Consider the following 17,642-nt stretch of genomic DNA (forward strand, 5'->3'; position numbering starts at 1 on the left):
CATTTCAGAGTCCTGAAAATGCGTACAAAGATTTACTCTGCCACAACAATTCGCTACCACTGAGGTCCACAGCGATGACTGATGGGTGCTGCCGTCTTTCGTCTATCGTCATCTGTGATCTTGGCTCAGGCCCGAAAAGACACGCTATTTTGAAATTTTCGGTTCAAAGCATTACATTGGCCCATTTAAAATTGTGCTGCCCCCTGTGAGAATCGAACTCACGACCCCTGGTTTACAAGACCAGTGCTCTGCCCCTGAGCTAAGGAGGCTGCTACGGCTTACACCTCTTTGCGATCGCTACAGCCCTCGAGAAAAATACATTTCAGAGTCCTGAAAATGCGTACAAAGATTTACTCTGCCACAACAATTCGCTACCACTGAGGTCCACAGCGATGACTGATGGGTGCTGCCGTCTTTCGTCTATCGTCATCTGTGATCTTGGCTCAGGCCCGAAAAGACACGCTATTTTGAAATTTTCGGTTCAAAGCATTACATTGGCCCATTTAAAATTGTGCTGCCCCCTGTGAGAATCGAACTCACGACCCCTGGTTTACAAGACCAGTGCTCTGCCCCTGAGCTAAGGAGGCTGCTACGGCTTACACCTCTTTGCGATCGCTACAGCCCTCGAGAAAAATACATTTCAGAGTCCTGAAAATGCGTACAAAGATTTACTCTGCCACAACAATTCGCTACCACTGAGGTCCACAGCGATGACTGATGGGTGCTGCCGTCTTTCGTCTATCGTCATCTGTGATCTTGGCTCAGGCCCGAAAAGACACGCTATTTTGAAATTTTCGGTTCAAAGCATTACATTGGCCCATTTAAAATTGTGCTGCCCCCTGTGAGAATCGAACTCACGACCCCTGGTTTACAAGACCAGTGCTCTGCCCCTGAGCTAAGGAGGCTGCTACAGCTTACACCTCTTTGCGATCGCTACAGCCCTCGAGAAAAATACATTTCAGAGTCCTGAAAATGCGTACAAAGATTTACTCTGCCACAACAATTCGCTACCACTGAGGTCCACAGCGATGACTGATGGGTGCTGCCGTCTTTCGTCTATCGTCATCTGTGATCTTGGCTCAGGCCCGAAAAGACACGCTATTTTGAAATTTTCGGTTCAAAGCATTACATTGGCCCATTTAAAATTGTGCTGCCCCCTGTGAGAATCGAACTCACGACCCCTGGTTTACAAGACCAGTGCTCTGACCCTGAGCTAAGGAGGCTGCTACGGCTTACACCTCTTTGCGATCGCTACAGCCCTCGAGAAAAATACATTTCAGAGTCCTGAAAATGCGTACAAAGATTTACTCTGCCACAACAATTCGCTACCACTGAGGTCCACAGCGATGACTGATGGGTGCTGCCGTCTTTCGTCTATCGTCATCTGTGATCTTGGCTCAGGCCCGAAAAGACACGCTATTTTGAAATTTTCGGTTCAAAGCATTACATTGGCCCATTTAAAATTGTGCTGCCCCCTGTGAGAATCGAACTCACGACCCCTGGTTTACAAGACCAGTGCTCTGCCCCTGAGCTAAGGAGGCTGCTACGGCTTACACCTCTTTGCGATCGCTACAGCCCTCGAGAAAAATACATTTCAGAGTCCTGAAAATGCGTACAAAGATTTACTCTGCCACAACAATTCGCTACCACTGAGGTCCACAGCGATGACTGATGGGTGCTGCCGTCTTTCGTCTATCGTCATCTGTGATCTTGGCTCAGGCCCGAAAAGACACGCTATTTTGAAATTTTCGGTTCAAAGCATTACATTGGCCCATTTAAAATTGTGCTGCCCCCTGTGAGAATCGAACTCACGACCCCTGGTTTACAAGACCAGTGCTCTGCCCCTGAGCTAAGGAGGCTGCTACAGCTTACACCTCTTTGCGATCGCTACAGCCCTCGAGAAAAATACATTTCAGAGTCCTGAAAATGCGTACAAAGATTTACTCTGCCACAACAATTCGCTACCACTGAGGTCCACAGCGATGACTGATGGGTGCTGCCGTCTTTCGTCTATCGTCATCTGTGATCTTGGCTCAGGCCCGAAAAGACACGCTATTTTGAAATTTTCGGTTCAAAGCATTACATTGGCCCATTTAAAATTGTGCTGCCCCCTGTGAGAATCGAACTCACGACCCCTGGTTTACAAGACCAGTGCTCTGCCCCTGAGCTAAGGAGGCTGCTACAGCTTACACCTCTTTGCGATCGCTACAGCCCTCGAGAAAAATACATTTCAGAGTCCTGAAAATGCGTACAAAGATTTACTCTGCCACAACAATTCGCTACCACTGAGGTCCACAGCGATGACTGATGGGTGCTGCCGTCTTTCGTCTATCGTCATCTGTGATCTTGGCTCAGGCCCGAAAAGACACGCTATTTTGAAATTTTCGGTTCAAAGCATTACATTGGCCCATTTAAAATTGTGCTGCCCCCTGTGAGAATCGAACTCACGACCCCTGGTTTACAAGACCAGTGCTCTGCCCCTGAGCTAAGGAGGCTGCTACGGCTTACACCTCTTTGCGATCGCTACAGCCCTCGAGAAAAATACATTTCAGAGTCCTGAAAATGCGTACAAAGATTTACTCTGCCACAACAATTCGCTACCACTGAGGTCCACAGCGATGACTGATGGGTGCTGCCGTCTTTTGTCTATCGTCATCTGTGATCTTGGCTCAGGCCCGAAAAGACACGCTATTTTGAAATTTTCGGTTCAAAGCATTACATTGGCCCATTTAAAATTGTGCTGCCCCCTGTGAGAATCGAACTCACGACCCCTGGTTTACAAGACCAGTGCTCTGCCCCTGAGCTAAGGAGGCTGCTACGGCTTACACCTCTTTGCGATCGCTACAGCCCTCGAGAAAAATACATTTCAGAGTCCTGAAAATGCGTACAAAGATTTACTCTGCCACAACAATTCGCTACCACTGAGGTCCACAGCGATGACTGATGGGTGCTGCCGTCTTTCGTCTATCGTCATCTGTGATCTTGGCTCAGGCCCGAAAAGACACGCTATTTTGAAATTTTCGGTTCAAAGCATTACATTGGCCCATTTAAAATTGTGCTGCCCCCTGTGAGAATCGAACTCACGACCCCTGGTTTACAAGACCAGTGCTCTGCCCCTGAGCTAAGGAGGCTGCTACAGCTTACACCTCTTTGCGATCGCTACAGCCCTCGAGAAAAATACATTTCAGAGTCCTGAAAATGCTTACAAAGATTTACTCTGCCACAACAATTCGCTACCACTGAGGTCCACAGCGATGACTGATGGGTGCTGCCGTCTTTCGTCTATCGTCATCTGTGATCTTGGCTCAGGCCCGAAAAGACACGCTATTTTGAAATTTTCGGTTCAAAGCATTACATTGGCCCATTTAAAATTGTGCTGCCCCCTGTGAGAATCGAACTCACGACCCCTGGTTTACAAGACCAGTGCTCTGCCCCTTTTTTTTTTTTTTTTTTTTTTTTTTGAAATACTTGTCAGCTGTAGTTGCATTATCACCAACGCAGAGCAATTCCATTGGCGTCGAATCAAAACGAATACCTGCCGAAACCCGAGATCGAACCAGGGACCTTTAGATCTTCAGTCTAACGCTCTCCCAACTTTTTTTTTTTTTTTTTTTAATTTTTTTTCCTTAACCACTTTTTTTTTTTTTTTTTTTTTTTTTTTTAATAAGCCACGCTCAATCTTACATGCCACCCCTTGGTTGTTGCCCTCGCTAGTAAGATGAGGGTAGACTGTCGCACAATTAAGCGGAATCTCCACTCACGGTGCACATATCCCGCAAAGACAACCTTGTTTTCCGTTGCATGCAAAATTACCGTCTGCTTTTCTATCGAATTCCACCTACGTACTTTACTGGTGCCGCATTCTTGTTATATCCACGTGCTATAACAGGCGTCTACTCTTCATTGAGGAGCTGCAACCGGGGCTGAGTTCCACCTACTCTTCAGCACGGTCAAAATGGCAGGGCTCGTCCGGGATTTGAACCCGGAAAAAGCAGGAATCATACCCCTTTTTTTTTTTTTTTTTTTTTTTTTTTTTTTTTTTTTTGAAGCAGACACTCTACCACTCGAACGAATATATCTATTGAAAAAAAATATTAAAGAATATCCACCACACAGCCACTTCAAAAGAAGTACAGTACTGAAATTAAAATCCTAAAACATGACTATATAATGTAGACTGCTTACTGAAATAAAGGTTAAAACACGAAAACTTCAGTCCTGGTGTAGAGAAGAAACATACATAAAGGCGGCAAAATCAGAAACAGTATAAAAGAAAATGGCTCACACAGGTGACCTTAGCCAACACCCTCTCTTTCAAATGTCAGGCTAAGCATATTGGCAAAATCATCTCGGAGGCCCGGCAATCGCAAGCGCTGCCAGTAAGCAGTAAGCATGTACTGCCGAAACGCTAGGTGTCCATCCTCTTCATGACAACTGTTGACAAAATGTACGAAATGGCCAATCAACCACATGACGGTATGGAGCTTCGTCCGCGGAAAAAAGGAAGAATCGGGCCGGACGATGATGTCAATAGTATAAGCGGCTTCAGCAGACCTAGTGACAAAAGCAAGTTGTTTCCTGAGCCAACGCCAATTAGCAAGGTGCCCACAGCAGGTGAATCGATGTTCAAGGGTATCCACGAGACCACACCGAGTACAGGTGTCCGTGTCAGAAAGACCAATACGGTGCAGTCATACATTGGTGGGAACCAAATTATTTATTACCCTATACCACGTGGACGCCACGGCCATAGAGTGGATCGGCAGACTAACGTTCTTCCAGACGTTCCTCCAGGACACGGATTGAGACGCCAGTTCTATTGGATTGGGACTGGCCAGCCCCTCCCAGCGGGCAATCAAGCTCTTGGTCGTTGGCACCGGTCGCCGCAAGAAGACGTCACCGAGGTAACTCACCGCAATGTAAAATTCCCGAATGTGTTTCAACTTAAAATTTAGGCGTCCGACATCGACAGGTGGAGCAAGGCTCGCCGGACGCACAACAGTAAAAAGCCTGGATGTAATTGAAGTCACTTCTTGCGTAACAATTAGATTCGTTCGGCGGACGTACAAAGCAGACGCCTTGCGAGTAATGTCAGAGAGGCCCAAGCCTCCGGAGAGACGCGGTTTCGTCATTACCTCGTAACGTAACTTGAATAGATGGCCCTTCCATATAAACCTGCTAGACAATTGGCGCAACCTTTTCGCCACCATCATGGGAAGTGGGAACAGCTGAGCAACATAATAAGCTTTACATAGGACGTAGGTGTCTAAAATTCTGACTTTTTGCAAAATGGTAGCAGAGCGCTGCTCATGGACCATCAGAGCCCCCTGTATCTTCTCGGTGACAGATTTCCAATTGAGAGCCGCCATTTTTAGAGGACACCGATCAATGATAATCCCCAAGGACGTATGGCGATCGACAAAAGTGGCCCAAGGGACGTCAGCATCGCGAAATCCTCGGATATCAAGGAACTTACATTTACCCTGATTGAGACGCGCTCCAGAGACACGACAGTATGCATCAACTGCCCCTTTCAACAACGGGATATCATCTCGTTGACGGAGGAGAACAACGACATCATCCGCATATGCCTTAACCGAGAGCTTCCCACCAGAGAGGGACATACCCTGAAGCTTGAGAGCAATAGTCCGAAGCAGCGGTTCCAGGGACAAAACGAATAAAGACATAGAGAGCGGACTACCCTGAGGCACTCCGCGGCGGATAGCAATGGGCGGCGTCAGCTGCCCATTGACTGACACCCGAGCTGTTATTCCCCTGTACAAATTGCCAAGAACACCACGTGAGGAAGCGTTAAAAACCTATTGTACCTAAAACACGATCTAAAAACACATGACTGACGTGATCAAAAGCCTTATAAAAATCAAGGAAGGCAAAGGCACAATGTACGTTTGTAACCGCCGCAACCGAGACAACATCCCGATATTCGGCTACTGGTGTCAGAATAGATCTATCAGGAAAACAACATTGATGTGCACCAATCACACCCCGAAGCAGAGAAGACAGCCGGCTATTGAGCGCTCTAGCAGCTGTCTTATAGTCAAAATTCAGCAATGTGAGCGGACGAAGATTGGCAGCAGATAAACGACCAGAGGACTTCGGAATTAAAACAATTTTCCCTACTTTAAAATCGGCAGGCACATCCATCCCTCTGACAATCTCATTTAAAATCTGCGTAAAAATGCCACCCAAAAGAGGCCAAAAACGGAGATAAAATTCTTTAGGCAGGCCGTCTGGACCCGGCGATTTACTGGACGGAGAGCGAGCAATAAAATCGAAAACATCATCTACCTGGAACTCCCGGAGAAATTCGCCGTTCGCGTCAGGCGCGATCGTCGCAGTTAGATCCCCAAAGACATCATCCGAAAGAGACTCACCAGAATCATCGGCAGAATAGAGACTAGTGTAATACTGATGAAGAGCACGAACCATTTCCTCCTGTGCACTAAGCTGTCGCCCATCATCCACCGTAAGAGAAGAGATGAAGGAGCGACGACGACGAGTCTGATGCCGTAGCAGGTGGTACAAGGATGTCAGTTCACCTTCAACAAGAGAGTGAGGTTTCGACTTAACTCGCAGACCATCCATCTGTCGTCGTTTAAGGCTCAAGAGCTTGGCTTTAATACGACGAACATCATGGATCCGCAGTGGAGAGGTACCCGCCGCGTCATATAGTTCACGCAGGACAGAGTAGTAATATTCATACGTGTTCTTAAAATCACGCGACCTAGCAGCACAGTAGAAAATCAAAGTCTGACGAATCTTGGGCTTGGCAAACGCAGTCCACCAAACCAGCAAGGAGGGGTATCGCGGGACAGAGCGAAGACATCGCTCCCACACGCCACTTATAACATCATCCATAGCACTGTCGGCAAGGTGGGAAACATTTAACATCCACTGGGAACGATAAAGTTTTGCAGGTTGGCGACTAAGATTTACAGTTGCAGTAAAAGCACAATGGTCAGAAAAACTAGTAGGAATAACATCGACAGAAAGAATTTTATCACATAAAAAATCAGATAAATAGAATCTGTCGAGTCTACTGCATGAGGACGCGGTAAAAAACGTATATTTCACCAGGGTTGGATATTTGTGTTCCCAAACATCACGCAGATGCATCGTACGAACTAAGTCATGTAAATCACGGCAATAATTAAAATTGGGGGACTGGTCTGCAGGGCGTAAAACACAATTAAAATCGCCTCCGAGCAGGAGACTCCGAGGACTCTGGCGCAAAAGATAAATAAGCTCTTCTTTATAAAAGCGCGAACGAGCCACAGTGTGACCCGAACCAGAGGGGGCATACAAAACAACGAGGCGGAGATCAAAAAGACGACAACCAATCCCACGGCCAGAGTCAAGGAATTCAATGTCAGTAATAGGAATGCCCTCTCGAAAGAAAAGAGCAGTTCCTGTTGAATATTCCGGCGCGACATTAAAAACAGTTTGAAATCCAGGTAGAGAGAGATCAGAAAACAACACTTCCTGCAAAAACACTACGTCCGCACAGGCGTCGTAAATAAACTGCCGCAAAGAGGCAATGCGAACGTCGGACTCAATACGGTTAACATTTAAGGTAAGAAAGGTGTATGCTTGAACCATAGAGAGAAAAGCGAGAAAACAAATCACCTACACCGACGCACCAGCGTCACAGTCCATAGCAGGGGTGACGGAGGCATCCGAGGGAGGGGGACTGCTACCCCGTTCCGCGGATCCCTTACGTTTCGGTTTTTTACGAACAGCATTAACGTTCGGCTGAACGCGTAACTTGCGTCGGCTGACGGGCAAGGAAACTTCAGCCGCCGGTGACGTAGGAGGGTCAAGTTCTGTATCCGACACCACCCGCGCCGGTCCACATGCGGGATCCGGGGTCGCGGGGGAAACATCCGACAAAACGGAATGGTCAACACCTGCACTAGCTTCCGGCAAACATGGACTGCACGGAGGCGAAACGTGAGCAGGAAGGTCCGAGGCCGCAGAGTTGGAAGGAAGCGGAGCAGCTCCGCTGGCAGAGGTATGGGGCAGCGAAGCAGGAAGTTGTCGCGGCTCCACTTGTTGTGACATCGAAGTCGGTTCGGAAGACGGCGCCAACAGGCCCGACCGACGACCCGACTCGAGAGAAGCTGCGTCGGAGGCCGGAGGGGCGCCAGCAGCCGCCACCGGAACCGCTACCTCAGGAGGGCAGGGAGCAGCTACAGTACACAGTGGCTCGGAGGATGCCGGTCGCTCGGACTGGGGCATCTCAGGGAGATCCTCATCCGTACTATTTCCATCGTGTGGGCGACGCCTCTTATTATTCAAAAGTGGCACACCCACCTGAGGGACAGACGGAACAACATCAGATTTAGCACGCAAAGGAGGAAATTCTGTATCAGGGGTGCGCAAAACCTGTGGCGGGGCGCTACTACCACTGGACTGTGCTACACCAAGAGCAGAACCACCTGCAACGAGGTCAGCGACCGTTAACTTGCGACGCTGTTCGAGAGAATTTTTTAAAACAAAAACTCTCCGCGGACAGTCGGTACGCACGTGACCACTTTCATTGCACAAAAAACAGGTGCCAACCTGACCACTATATGTTACATGGACACGATATCCACCGATCTGCAGGTGAGATGGAATATTCTGCTTAACGTGCATTTCGACTGAACGAATACCACTGTAACATTGCAGGCGATGTTGGCTTGACCAGCGTTCAAGGCGAATGCTCTTTACATCACCATACTTCTGTAGACCCTCCTTAAGATAGACATTATCCACCTCCGGTGGAAGGTTGTAAACACGAACATTGGTATACGTGATGGAAGCATTGGAAAGCAGCACGGTACTTACAGAATCATCCCGATGCCGAAAGAGAACTTGATGACCGTATTTAGAAAGAATTTTATCAACCTGAAGTGGGTCCATAAACTTAACAAAGAAAACATACAGTTCGGTATCAAAATAAGCAGTGTGCACCTGATCCGAATGAACACCAAAGGTATCTACCAACCAATCATGAATCTCAAGAGAACTAGGTTGCACATGGCGGGTTGACTTGTCAAAAGCAAAACTAACTGTAGCCTGACGAGGAATAACCTGGGACGACATTTTCAAAATATGCGGTCGAAACCGCTACACAAAAAAACACTGAAATAAGGACAGAAAGTAACACAAGGTACGAAACAACGACGGAGAAACACTCACAGAAGTTGCAACACAACACGTAAACAAAAACGATAGTCCACTATACGTAACGCTACGGCGGAGCGGAAGACTAGGCACGTCCACACTGCACGGCGTCTAAAGCGGAACTGCCCCTGAGCTAAGGAGGCTGCTACGGCTTACACCTCTTTGCGATCGCTACAGCCCTCGAGAAAAATACATTTCAGAGTCCTGAAAATGCGTACAAAGATTTACTCTGCCACAACAATTCGCTACCACTGAGGTCCACAGCGATGACTGATGGGTGCTGCCGTCTTTCGTCTATCGTCATCTGTGATCTTGGCTCAGGCCCGAAAAGACACGCTATTTTGAAATTTTCGGTTCAAAGCATTACATTGGCCCATTTAAAATTGTGCTGCCCCCTGTGAGAATCGAACTCACGACCCCTGGTTTACAAGACCAGTGCTCTGCCCCTGAGCTAAGGAGGCTGCTACAGCTTACACCTCTTTGCGATCGCTACAGCCCTCGAGAAAAATACATTTCAGAGTCCTGAAAATGCGTACAAAGATTTACTCTGCCACAACAATTCGCTACCACTGAGGTCCACAGCGATGACTGATGGGTGCTGCCGTCTTTCGTCTATCGTCATCTGTGATCTTGGCTCAGGCCCGAAAAGACACGCTATTTTGAAATTTTCGGTTCAAAGCATTACATTGGCCCATTTAAAATTGTGCTGCCCCCTGTGAGAATCGAACTCACGACCCCTGGTTTACAAGACCAGTGCTCTGCCCCTGAGCTAAGGAGGCTGCTACGGCTTACACCTCTTTGCGATCGCTACAGCCCTCGAGAAAAATACATTTCAGAGTCCTGAAAATGCGTACAAAGATTTACTCTGCCACAACAATTCGCTACCACTGAGGTCCACAGCGATGACTGATGGGTGCTGCCGTCTTTCGTCTATCGTCATCTGTGATCTTGGCTCAGGCCCGAAAAGACACGCTATTTTGAAATTTTCGGTTCAAAGCATTACATTGGCCCATTTAAAATTGTGCTGCCCCCTGTGAGAATCGAACTCACGACCCCTGGTTTACAAGACCAGTGCTCTGCCCCTGAGCTAAGGAGGCTGCTACGGCTTACACCTCTTTGCGATCGCTACAGCCCTCGAGAAAAATACATTTCAGAGTCCTGAAAATGCGTACAAAGATTTACTCTGCCACAACAATTCGCTACCACTGAGGTCCACAGCGATGACTGATGGGTGCTGCCGTCTTTCGTCTATCGTCATCTGTGATCTTGGCTCAGGCCCGAAAAGACACGCTATTTTGAAATTTTCGGTTCAAAGCATTACATTGGCCCATTTAAAATTGTGCTGCCCCCTGTGAGAATCGAACTCACGACCCCTGGTTTACAAGACCAGTGCTCTGCCCCTGAGCTAAGGAGGCTGCTACGGCTTACACCTCTTTGCGATCGCTACAGCCCTCGAGAAAAATACATTTCAGAGTCCTGAAAATGCGTACAAAGATTTACTCTGCCACAACAATTCGCTACCACTGAGGTCCACAGCGATGACTGATGGGTGCTGCCGTCTTTCGTCTATCGTCATCTGTGATCTTGGCTCAGGCCCGAAAAGACACGCTATTTTGAAATTTTCGGTTCAAAGCATTACATTGGCCCATTTAAAATTGTGCTGCCCCCTGTGAGAATCGAACTCACGACCCCTGGTTTACAAGACCAGTGCTCTGCCCCTGAGCTAAGGAGGCTGCTACAGCTTACACCTCTTTGCGATCGCTACAGCCCTCGAGAAAAATACATTTCAGAGTCCTGAAAATGCGTACAAAGATTTACTCTGCCACAACAATTCGCTACCACTGAGGTCCACAGCGATGACTGATGGGTGCTGCCGTCTTTCGTCTATCGTCATCTGTGATCTTGGCTCAGGCCCGAAAAGACACGCTATTTTGAAATTTTCGGTTCAAAGCATTACATTGGCCCATTTAAAATTGTGCTGCCCCCTGTGAGAATCGAACTCACGACCCCTGGTTTACAAGACCAGTGCTCTGCCCCTGAGCTAAGGAGGCTGCTACGGCTTACACCTCTTTGCGATCGCTACAGCCCTCGAGAAAAATACATTTCAGAGTCCTGAAAATGCGTACAAAGATTTACTCTGCCACAACAATTCGCTACCACTGAGGTCCACAGCGATGACTGATGGGTGCTGCCGTCTTTCGTCTATCGTCATCTGTGATCTTGGCTCAGGCCCGAAAAGACACGCTATTTTGAAATTTTCGGTTCAAAGCATTACATTGGCCCATTTAAAATTGTGCTGCCCCCTGTGAGAATCGAACTCACGACCCCTGGTTTACAAGACCAGTGCTCTGCCCCTGAGCTAAGGAGGCTGCTACGGCTTACACCTCTTTGCGATCGCTACAGCCCTCGAGAAAAATACATTTCAGAGTCCTGAAAATGCGTACAAAGATTTACTCTGCCACAACAATTCGCTACCACTGAGGTCCACAGCGATGACTGATGGGTGCTGCCGTCTTTCGTCTATCGTCATCTGTGATCTTGGCTCAGGCCCGAAAAGACACGCTATTTTGAAATTTTCGGTTCAAAGCATTATATTGGCCCATTTAAAATTGTGCTGCCCCCTGTGAGAATCGAACTCACGACCCCTGGTTTACAAGACCAGTGCTCTGCCCTTGAGCTAAGGAGGCTGCTACAGCTTACACCTCTTTGCGATCGCTACAGCCCTCGAGAAAAATACATTTCAGAGTCCTGAAAATGCGTACAAAGATTTACTCTGCCACAACAATTCGCTACCACTGAGGTCCACAGCGATGACTGATGGGTGCTGCCGTCTTTCGTCTATCGTCATCTGTGATCTTGGCTCAGGCCCGAAAAGACACGCTATTTTGAAATTTTCGGTTCAAAGCATTACATTGGCCCATTTAAAATTGTGCTGCCCCCTGTGAGAATCGAACTCACGACCCCTGGTTTACAAGACCAGTGCTCTGCCCCTGAGCTAAGGAGGCTGCTACGGCTTACACCTCTTTGCGATCGCTACAGCCCTCGAGAAAAATACATTTCAGAGTCCTGAAAATGCGTACAAAGATTTACTCTGCCACAACAATTCGCTACCACTGAGGTCCACAGCGATGACTGATGGGTGCTGCCGTCTTTCGTCTATCGTCATCTGTGATCTTGGCTCAGGCCCGAAAAGACACGCTATTTTGAAATTTTCGGTTCAAAGCATTACATTGGCCCATTTAAAATTGTGCTGCCCCCTGTGAAAATCGAACTCACGACCCCTGGTTTACAAGACCAGTGCTCTGTCCCTGAGCTAAGGAGGCTGCTACAGCTTACACCTCTTTGCGATCGCTACAGCCCTCGAGAAAAATACATTTCAGAGTCCTGAAAATGCGTACAAAGATTTACTCTGCCACAACAATTCGCTACCACTGAGGTCCACAGCGATGACTGATGGGTGCTGCCGTCTTTCGTCTATCGTCATCTGTGATCTTGGCTCAGGCCCGAAAAGACACGCTATTTTGAAATTTTCGGTTCAAAGCATTACATTGGCCCATTTAAAATTGTGCTGCCCCCTGCGAGAATCGAACTCACGACCCCTGGTTTACAAGACCAGTGCTCTGCCCCTGAGCTAAGGAGGCTGCTACGGCTTACACCTCTTTGCGATCGCTACAGCCCTCGAGAAAAATACATTTCAGAGTCCTGAAAATGCGTACAAAGATTTACTCTGCCACAACAATTCGCTACCACTGAGGTCCACAGCGATGACTGATGGGTGCTGCCGTCTTTCGTCTATCGTCATCTGTGATCTTGGCTCAGGCCCGAAAAGACACGCTATTTTGAAATTTTCGGTTCAAAGCATTACATTGGCCCATTTAAAATTGTGCTGCCCCCTGTGAGAATCGAACTCACGACCCCTGGTTTACAAGACCAGTGCTCTGCCCCTGAGCTAAGGAGGCTGCTACGGCTTACACCTCTTTGCGATCGCTACAGCCCTCGAGAAAAATACATTTCAGAGTCCTGAAAATGCGTACAAAGATTTACTCTGCCACAACAATTCGCTACCACTGAGGTCCACAGCGATGACTGATGGGTGCTGCCGTCTTTCGTCTATCGTCATCTGTGATCTTGGCTCAGGCCCGAAAAGACACGCTATTTTGAAATTTTCGGTTCAAAGCATTACATTGGCCCATTTAAAATTGTGCTGCCCCCTGTGAGAATCGAACTCACGACCCCTGGTTTACAAGACCAGTGCTCTGCCCCTGAGCTAAGGAGGCTGCTACGGCTTACACCTCTTTGCGATCGCTACAGCCCTCGAGAAAAATACATTTCAGAGTCCTGAAAATGCGTACAAAGATTTACTCTGCCACAACAATTCGCTACCACTGAGGTCCACAGCGATGACTGATGGGTGCTGCCGTCTTTCGTCTATCGTCATCTGTGATCTTGGCTCAGGCCCGAAAAGACACGCTATTTTGAAATTTTCGGTTCAAAGCATTACATTGGCCCATTTAAAATTGTGCTGCCCCCTGTGAGAATCGAACTCACGACCCCTGGTTTACAAGACCAGTGCTCTGCCCCTGAGCTAAGGAGGCTGCTACAGCTTACACCTCTTTGCGATCGCTACAGCCCTCGAGAAAAATACATTTCAGAGTCCTGAAAATGCGTACAAAGATTTACTCTGCCACAACAATTCGCTACCACTGAGGTCCACAGCGATGACTGATGGGTGCTGCCGTCTTTCGTCTATCGTCATCTGTGATCTTGGCTCAGGCCCGAAAAGACACGCTATTTTGAAATTTTCGGTTCAAAGCATTACATTGGCCCATTTAAAATTGTGCTGCCCCCTGTGAGAATCGAACTCACGACCCCTGGTTTACAAGACCAGTGCTCTGCCCCTGAGCTAAGGAGGCTGCTACGGCTTACACCTCTTTGTGATCGCTACAGCCCTCGAGAAAAATACATTTCAGAGTCCTGAAAATGCGTACAAAGATTTACTCTGCCACAACAATTCGCTACCACTGAGGTCCACAGCGATGACTGATGGGTGCTGCCGTCTTTCGTCTATCGTCATCTGTGATCTTGGCTCAGGCCCGAAAAGACACGCTATTTTGAAATTTTCGGTTCAAAGCATTACATTGGCCCATTTAAAATTGTGCTGCCCCCTGTGAGAATCGAACTCACGACCCCTGGTTTACAAGACCAGTGCTCTGCCCCTGAGCTAAGGAGGCTGCTACAGCTTACACCTCTTTGCGATCGCTACAGCCCTCGAGAAAAATACATTTCAGAGTCCTGAAAATGCGTACAAAGATTTACTCTGCCACAACAATTCGCTACCACTGAGGTCCACAGCGATGACTGATGGGTGCTGCCGTCTTTCGTCTATCGTCATCTGTGATCTTGGCTCAGGCCCGAAAAGACACGCTATTTTGAAATTTTCGGTTCAAAGCATTACATTGGCCCATTTAAAATTGTGCTGCCCCCTGTGAGAATCGAACTCACGACCCCTGGTTTACAAGACCAGTGCTCTGCCCCTGAGCTAAGGAGGCTGCTACGGCTTACACCTCTTTGCGATCGCTACAGCCCTCGAGAAAAATACATTTCAGAGTCCTGAAAATGCGTACAAAGATTTACTCTGCCACAACAATTCGCTACCACTGAGGTCCACAGCGATGACTGATGGGTGCTGCCGTCTTTCGTCTATCGTCATCTGTGATCTTGGCTCAGGCCCGAAAAGACACGCTATTTTGAAATTTTCGGTTCAAAGCATTACATTGGCCCATTTAAAATTGTGCTGCCCCCTGTGAGAATCGAACTCACGACCCCTGGTTTACAAGACCAGTGCTCTGCCCCTGAGCTAAGGAGGCTGCTACGGCTTACACCTCTTTGTGATCGCTACAGCCCTCGAGAAAAATACATTTCAGAGTCCTGAAAATGCGTACAAAGATTTACTCTGCCACAACAATTCGCTACCACTGAGGTCCACAGCGATGACTGATGGGTGCTGCCGTCTTTCGTCTATCGTCATCTGTGATCTTGGCTCAGGCCCGAAAAGACACGCTATTTTGAAATTTTCGGTTCAAAGCATTACATTGGCCCATTTAAAATTGTGCTGCCCCCTGTGAGAATCGAACTCACGACCCCTGGTTTACAAGACCAGTGCTCTGCCCCTGAGCTAAGGAGGCTGCTACAGGCTTACACCTCTTTGCGATCGCTACAGCCCTCGAGAAAAATACATTTCAGAGTCCTGAAAATGCGTACAAAGATTTACTCTGCCACAACAATTCGCTACCACTGAGGTCCACAGCGATGACTGATGGGTGCTGCCGTCTTTCGTCTATCGTCATCTGTGATCTTGGCTCAGGCCCGAAAAGACACGCTATTTTGAAATTTTCGGTTCAAAGCATTACATTGGCCCATTTAAAATTGTGCTGCCCCCTGTGAGAATCGAACTCACGACCCCTGGTTTACAAGACCAGTGCTCTGCCCCTGAGCTAAGGAGGCTGCTACGGCTTACACCTCTTTGCGATCGCTACAGCCCTCGAGAAAAATACATTTCAGAGTCCTGAAAATGCGTACAAAGATTTACTCTGCCACAACAATTCGCTACCACTGAGGTCCACAGCGATGACTGATGGGTGCTGCCGTCTTTCGTCTATCGTCATCTGTGATCTTGGCTCAGGCCCGAAAAGACACGCTATTTTGAAATTTTCGGTTCAAAGCATTACATTGGCCCATTTAAAATTGTGCTGCCCCCTGTGAGAATCGAACTCACGACCCCTGGTTTACAAGACCAGTGCTCTGCCCCTGAGCTAAGGAGGCTGCTACAGGCTTACACCTCTTTGCGATCGCTACAGCCCTCGAGAAAAATACATTTCAGAGTCCTGAAAATGCGTACAAAGATTTACTCTGCCACAACAATTCGCTACCACTGAGGTCCACAGCGATGACTGATGGGTGCTGCCGTCTTTCGTCTATCGTCATCTGTGATCTTGGCTCAGGCCCGAAAAGACACGCTATTTTGAAATTTTCGGTTCAAAGCATTACATTGGCCCATTTAAAATTGTGCTGCCCCCCTGTGAGAATCGAACTCACGACCCCTGGTTTACAAGACCAGTGCTCTGCCCCTGAGCTAAGGAGGCTGCTACGGCTTACACCTCTTTGCGATCGCTACAGCCCTCGAGAAAAATACATTTCAGAGTCCTGAAAATGCGTACAAAGATTTACTCTGCCACAACAATTCGCTACCACTGAGGTCCACAGCGATGACTGATGGGTGCTGCCGTCTTTCGTCTATCGTCATCTGTGATCTTGGCTCAGGCCCGAAAAGACACGCTATTTTGAAATTTTCGGTTCAAAGCATTACATTGGCCCATTTAAAATTGTGCTGCCCCCTGTGAGAATCGAACTCACGACCCCTGGTTTACAAGACCAGTGCTCTGCCCCCTGAGCTAAGGAGGCTGCTACGGCTTACACCTCTTTGCGATCGCTACAGCCCTCGAGAAAAATACATTTCAGAGTCCTGAAAATGCGTACAAAGATTTACTCTGCCACAACAATTCGCTACCACTGAGGTCCACAGCGATGACTGATGGGTGCTGCCGTCTTTCGTCTATCGTCATCTGTGATCTTGGCTCAGGCCCGAAAAGGACACGCTATTTTGAAATTTTCGGTTCAAAGCATTACATTGGCCCATTTAAAATTGTGCTGCCCCCTGTGAGAATCGAACTCACGACCCCTGGTTTACAAGACCAGTGCTCTGCCCCTGAGCTAAGGAGGCTGCTACAGCTTACACCTCTTTGCGATCGCTACAGCCCTCGAGAAAAATACATTTCAGAGTCCTGAAAATGCGTACAAAAGATTTACTCTGCCACAACAATTCGCTACCACTGAGGTCCACAGCGATGACTGATGGGTGCTGCCGTCTTTCGTCTATCGTCATCTGTGATCTTGGCTCAGGCCCGAAAAGACACGCTATTTTGAAATTTTCGGTTCAAAGCATTACATTGGCCCATTTAAAATTGTGCTGCCCCCTGTGAGAATCGAACTCACGACCCCTGGTTTACAAGACCAGTGCTCTGCCCCTGAGCTAAGGAGGCTGCTACGGCTTACACCTCTTTGCGATCGCTACAGCCCCTCGAGAAAAATACATTTCAGAGTCCTGAAAATGCGTACAAAGATTTACTCTGCCACAACAATTCGCTACCACTGAGGTCCACAGCGATGACTGATGGGTGCTGCCGTCTTTCGTCTATCGTCATCTGTGATCTTGGCTCAGGCCCGAAAAGACACGCTATTTTGAAATTTTCGGTTCAAAGCATTACATTGGCCCATTTAAAATTGTGCTGCCCCCTGTGAGAATCGAACTCACGACCCCTGGTTTACAAGACCAGTGCTCTGCCCCTGAGCTAAGGAGGCTGCTACAGCTTACACCTCTTTGCGATCGCTACAGC

At 48.0% G+C, this 17,642-nt stretch overlaps 36 non-coding genes across 36 annotated transcripts; all 36 read right to left on the minus strand.

The window, feature by feature from the left end:
- Nucleotides 1-197: 197 nt before the first annotated feature.
- Trnat-ugu lies at nucleotides 198-269 on the minus strand. The gene has a single exon. It is a non-coding gene; the product is annotated as a tRNA-Thr (tRNA).
- Nucleotides 270-515: 246 nt separating this feature from the next.
- Trnat-ugu lies at nucleotides 516-587 on the minus strand. Its single transcript has one exon. It is a non-coding gene; the product is annotated as a tRNA-Thr (tRNA).
- Nucleotides 588-833: 246 nt separating this feature from the next.
- Nucleotides 834-905, minus strand: Trnat-ugu. Its single transcript has one exon. It is a non-coding gene; the product is annotated as a tRNA-Thr (tRNA).
- A 246-nt stretch (nucleotides 906-1,151) lies between these two features.
- Nucleotides 1,152-1,223, minus strand: Trnat-ugu. Its single transcript has one exon. It is a non-coding gene; the product is annotated as a tRNA-Thr (tRNA).
- A 246-nt stretch (nucleotides 1,224-1,469) lies between these two features.
- Nucleotides 1,470-1,541, minus strand: Trnat-ugu. Its single transcript has one exon. It is a non-coding gene; the product is annotated as a tRNA-Thr (tRNA).
- Nucleotides 1,542-1,787: 246 nt separating this feature from the next.
- Trnat-ugu lies at nucleotides 1,788-1,859 on the minus strand. Its single transcript has one exon. It is a non-coding gene; the product is annotated as a tRNA-Thr (tRNA).
- Nucleotides 1,860-2,105: 246 nt separating this feature from the next.
- Nucleotides 2,106-2,177, minus strand: Trnat-ugu. The gene has a single exon. It is a non-coding gene; the product is annotated as a tRNA-Thr (tRNA).
- Nucleotides 2,178-2,423: 246 nt separating this feature from the next.
- On the minus strand, nucleotides 2,424-2,495 carry Trnat-ugu. Its single transcript has one exon. It is a non-coding gene; the product is annotated as a tRNA-Thr (tRNA).
- A 246-nt stretch (nucleotides 2,496-2,741) lies between these two features.
- Nucleotides 2,742-2,813, minus strand: Trnat-ugu. The gene has a single exon. It is a non-coding gene; the product is annotated as a tRNA-Thr (tRNA).
- A 246-nt stretch (nucleotides 2,814-3,059) lies between these two features.
- On the minus strand, nucleotides 3,060-3,131 carry Trnat-ugu. Its single transcript has one exon. It is a non-coding gene; the product is annotated as a tRNA-Thr (tRNA).
- A 6,447-nt stretch (nucleotides 3,132-9,578) lies between these two features.
- Trnat-ugu lies at nucleotides 9,579-9,650 on the minus strand. The gene has a single exon. It is a non-coding gene; the product is annotated as a tRNA-Thr (tRNA).
- A 246-nt stretch (nucleotides 9,651-9,896) lies between these two features.
- On the minus strand, nucleotides 9,897-9,968 carry Trnat-ugu. Its single transcript has one exon. It is a non-coding gene; the product is annotated as a tRNA-Thr (tRNA).
- Nucleotides 9,969-10,214: 246 nt separating this feature from the next.
- Nucleotides 10,215-10,286, minus strand: Trnat-ugu. The gene has a single exon. It is a non-coding gene; the product is annotated as a tRNA-Thr (tRNA).
- Nucleotides 10,287-10,532: 246 nt separating this feature from the next.
- Nucleotides 10,533-10,604, minus strand: Trnat-ugu. The gene has a single exon. It is a non-coding gene; the product is annotated as a tRNA-Thr (tRNA).
- A 246-nt stretch (nucleotides 10,605-10,850) lies between these two features.
- On the minus strand, nucleotides 10,851-10,922 carry Trnat-ugu. Its single transcript has one exon. It is a non-coding gene; the product is annotated as a tRNA-Thr (tRNA).
- Nucleotides 10,923-11,168: 246 nt separating this feature from the next.
- Nucleotides 11,169-11,240, minus strand: Trnat-ugu. Its single transcript has one exon. It is a non-coding gene; the product is annotated as a tRNA-Thr (tRNA).
- A 246-nt stretch (nucleotides 11,241-11,486) lies between these two features.
- Nucleotides 11,487-11,558, minus strand: Trnat-ugu. Its single transcript has one exon. It is a non-coding gene; the product is annotated as a tRNA-Thr (tRNA).
- A 246-nt stretch (nucleotides 11,559-11,804) lies between these two features.
- Nucleotides 11,805-11,876, minus strand: Trnat-ugu. Its single transcript has one exon. It is a non-coding gene; the product is annotated as a tRNA-Thr (tRNA).
- Nucleotides 11,877-12,122: 246 nt separating this feature from the next.
- On the minus strand, nucleotides 12,123-12,194 carry Trnat-ugu. The gene has a single exon. It is a non-coding gene; the product is annotated as a tRNA-Thr (tRNA).
- A 246-nt stretch (nucleotides 12,195-12,440) lies between these two features.
- Nucleotides 12,441-12,512, minus strand: Trnat-ugu. Its single transcript has one exon. It is a non-coding gene; the product is annotated as a tRNA-Thr (tRNA).
- Nucleotides 12,513-12,758: 246 nt separating this feature from the next.
- Nucleotides 12,759-12,830, minus strand: Trnat-ugu. Its single transcript has one exon. It is a non-coding gene; the product is annotated as a tRNA-Thr (tRNA).
- Nucleotides 12,831-13,076: 246 nt separating this feature from the next.
- On the minus strand, nucleotides 13,077-13,148 carry Trnat-ugu. The gene has a single exon. It is a non-coding gene; the product is annotated as a tRNA-Thr (tRNA).
- Nucleotides 13,149-13,394: 246 nt separating this feature from the next.
- Trnat-ugu lies at nucleotides 13,395-13,466 on the minus strand. The gene has a single exon. It is a non-coding gene; the product is annotated as a tRNA-Thr (tRNA).
- A 246-nt stretch (nucleotides 13,467-13,712) lies between these two features.
- On the minus strand, nucleotides 13,713-13,784 carry Trnat-ugu. Its single transcript has one exon. It is a non-coding gene; the product is annotated as a tRNA-Thr (tRNA).
- Nucleotides 13,785-14,030: 246 nt separating this feature from the next.
- On the minus strand, nucleotides 14,031-14,102 carry Trnat-ugu. The gene has a single exon. It is a non-coding gene; the product is annotated as a tRNA-Thr (tRNA).
- Nucleotides 14,103-14,348: 246 nt separating this feature from the next.
- Nucleotides 14,349-14,420, minus strand: Trnat-ugu. The gene has a single exon. It is a non-coding gene; the product is annotated as a tRNA-Thr (tRNA).
- Nucleotides 14,421-14,666: 246 nt separating this feature from the next.
- On the minus strand, nucleotides 14,667-14,738 carry Trnat-ugu. The gene has a single exon. It is a non-coding gene; the product is annotated as a tRNA-Thr (tRNA).
- Nucleotides 14,739-14,984: 246 nt separating this feature from the next.
- Nucleotides 14,985-15,056, minus strand: Trnat-ugu. Its single transcript has one exon. It is a non-coding gene; the product is annotated as a tRNA-Thr (tRNA).
- A 246-nt stretch (nucleotides 15,057-15,302) lies between these two features.
- Nucleotides 15,303-15,374, minus strand: Trnat-ugu. The gene has a single exon. It is a non-coding gene; the product is annotated as a tRNA-Thr (tRNA).
- A 247-nt stretch (nucleotides 15,375-15,621) lies between these two features.
- Trnat-ugu lies at nucleotides 15,622-15,693 on the minus strand. Its single transcript has one exon. It is a non-coding gene; the product is annotated as a tRNA-Thr (tRNA).
- A 246-nt stretch (nucleotides 15,694-15,939) lies between these two features.
- Trnat-ugu lies at nucleotides 15,940-16,011 on the minus strand. Its single transcript has one exon. It is a non-coding gene; the product is annotated as a tRNA-Thr (tRNA).
- A 247-nt stretch (nucleotides 16,012-16,258) lies between these two features.
- On the minus strand, nucleotides 16,259-16,331 carry Trnat-ugu. The gene has a single exon. It is a non-coding gene; the product is annotated as a tRNA-Thr (tRNA).
- Nucleotides 16,332-16,577: 246 nt separating this feature from the next.
- Nucleotides 16,578-16,650, minus strand: Trnat-ugu. The gene has a single exon. It is a non-coding gene; the product is annotated as a tRNA-Thr (tRNA).
- Nucleotides 16,651-16,897: 247 nt separating this feature from the next.
- Nucleotides 16,898-16,969, minus strand: Trnat-ugu. Its single transcript has one exon. It is a non-coding gene; the product is annotated as a tRNA-Thr (tRNA).
- Nucleotides 16,970-17,216: 247 nt separating this feature from the next.
- On the minus strand, nucleotides 17,217-17,288 carry Trnat-ugu. Its single transcript has one exon. It is a non-coding gene; the product is annotated as a tRNA-Thr (tRNA).
- A 247-nt stretch (nucleotides 17,289-17,535) lies between these two features.
- On the minus strand, nucleotides 17,536-17,607 carry Trnat-ugu. Its single transcript has one exon. It is a non-coding gene; the product is annotated as a tRNA-Thr (tRNA).
- Nucleotides 17,608-17,642: the final 35 nt, after the last annotated feature.

This window comes from Schistocerca piceifrons, unplaced genomic scaffold (genome assembly GCF_021461385.2).
Source record: "Schistocerca piceifrons isolate TAMUIC-IGC-003096 unplaced genomic scaffold, iqSchPice1.1 HiC_scaffold_574, whole genome shotgun sequence".
In the NCBI taxonomy this organism is placed as follows: Eukaryota; Metazoa; Arthropoda; class Insecta; order Orthoptera; family Acrididae; genus Schistocerca; species Schistocerca piceifrons.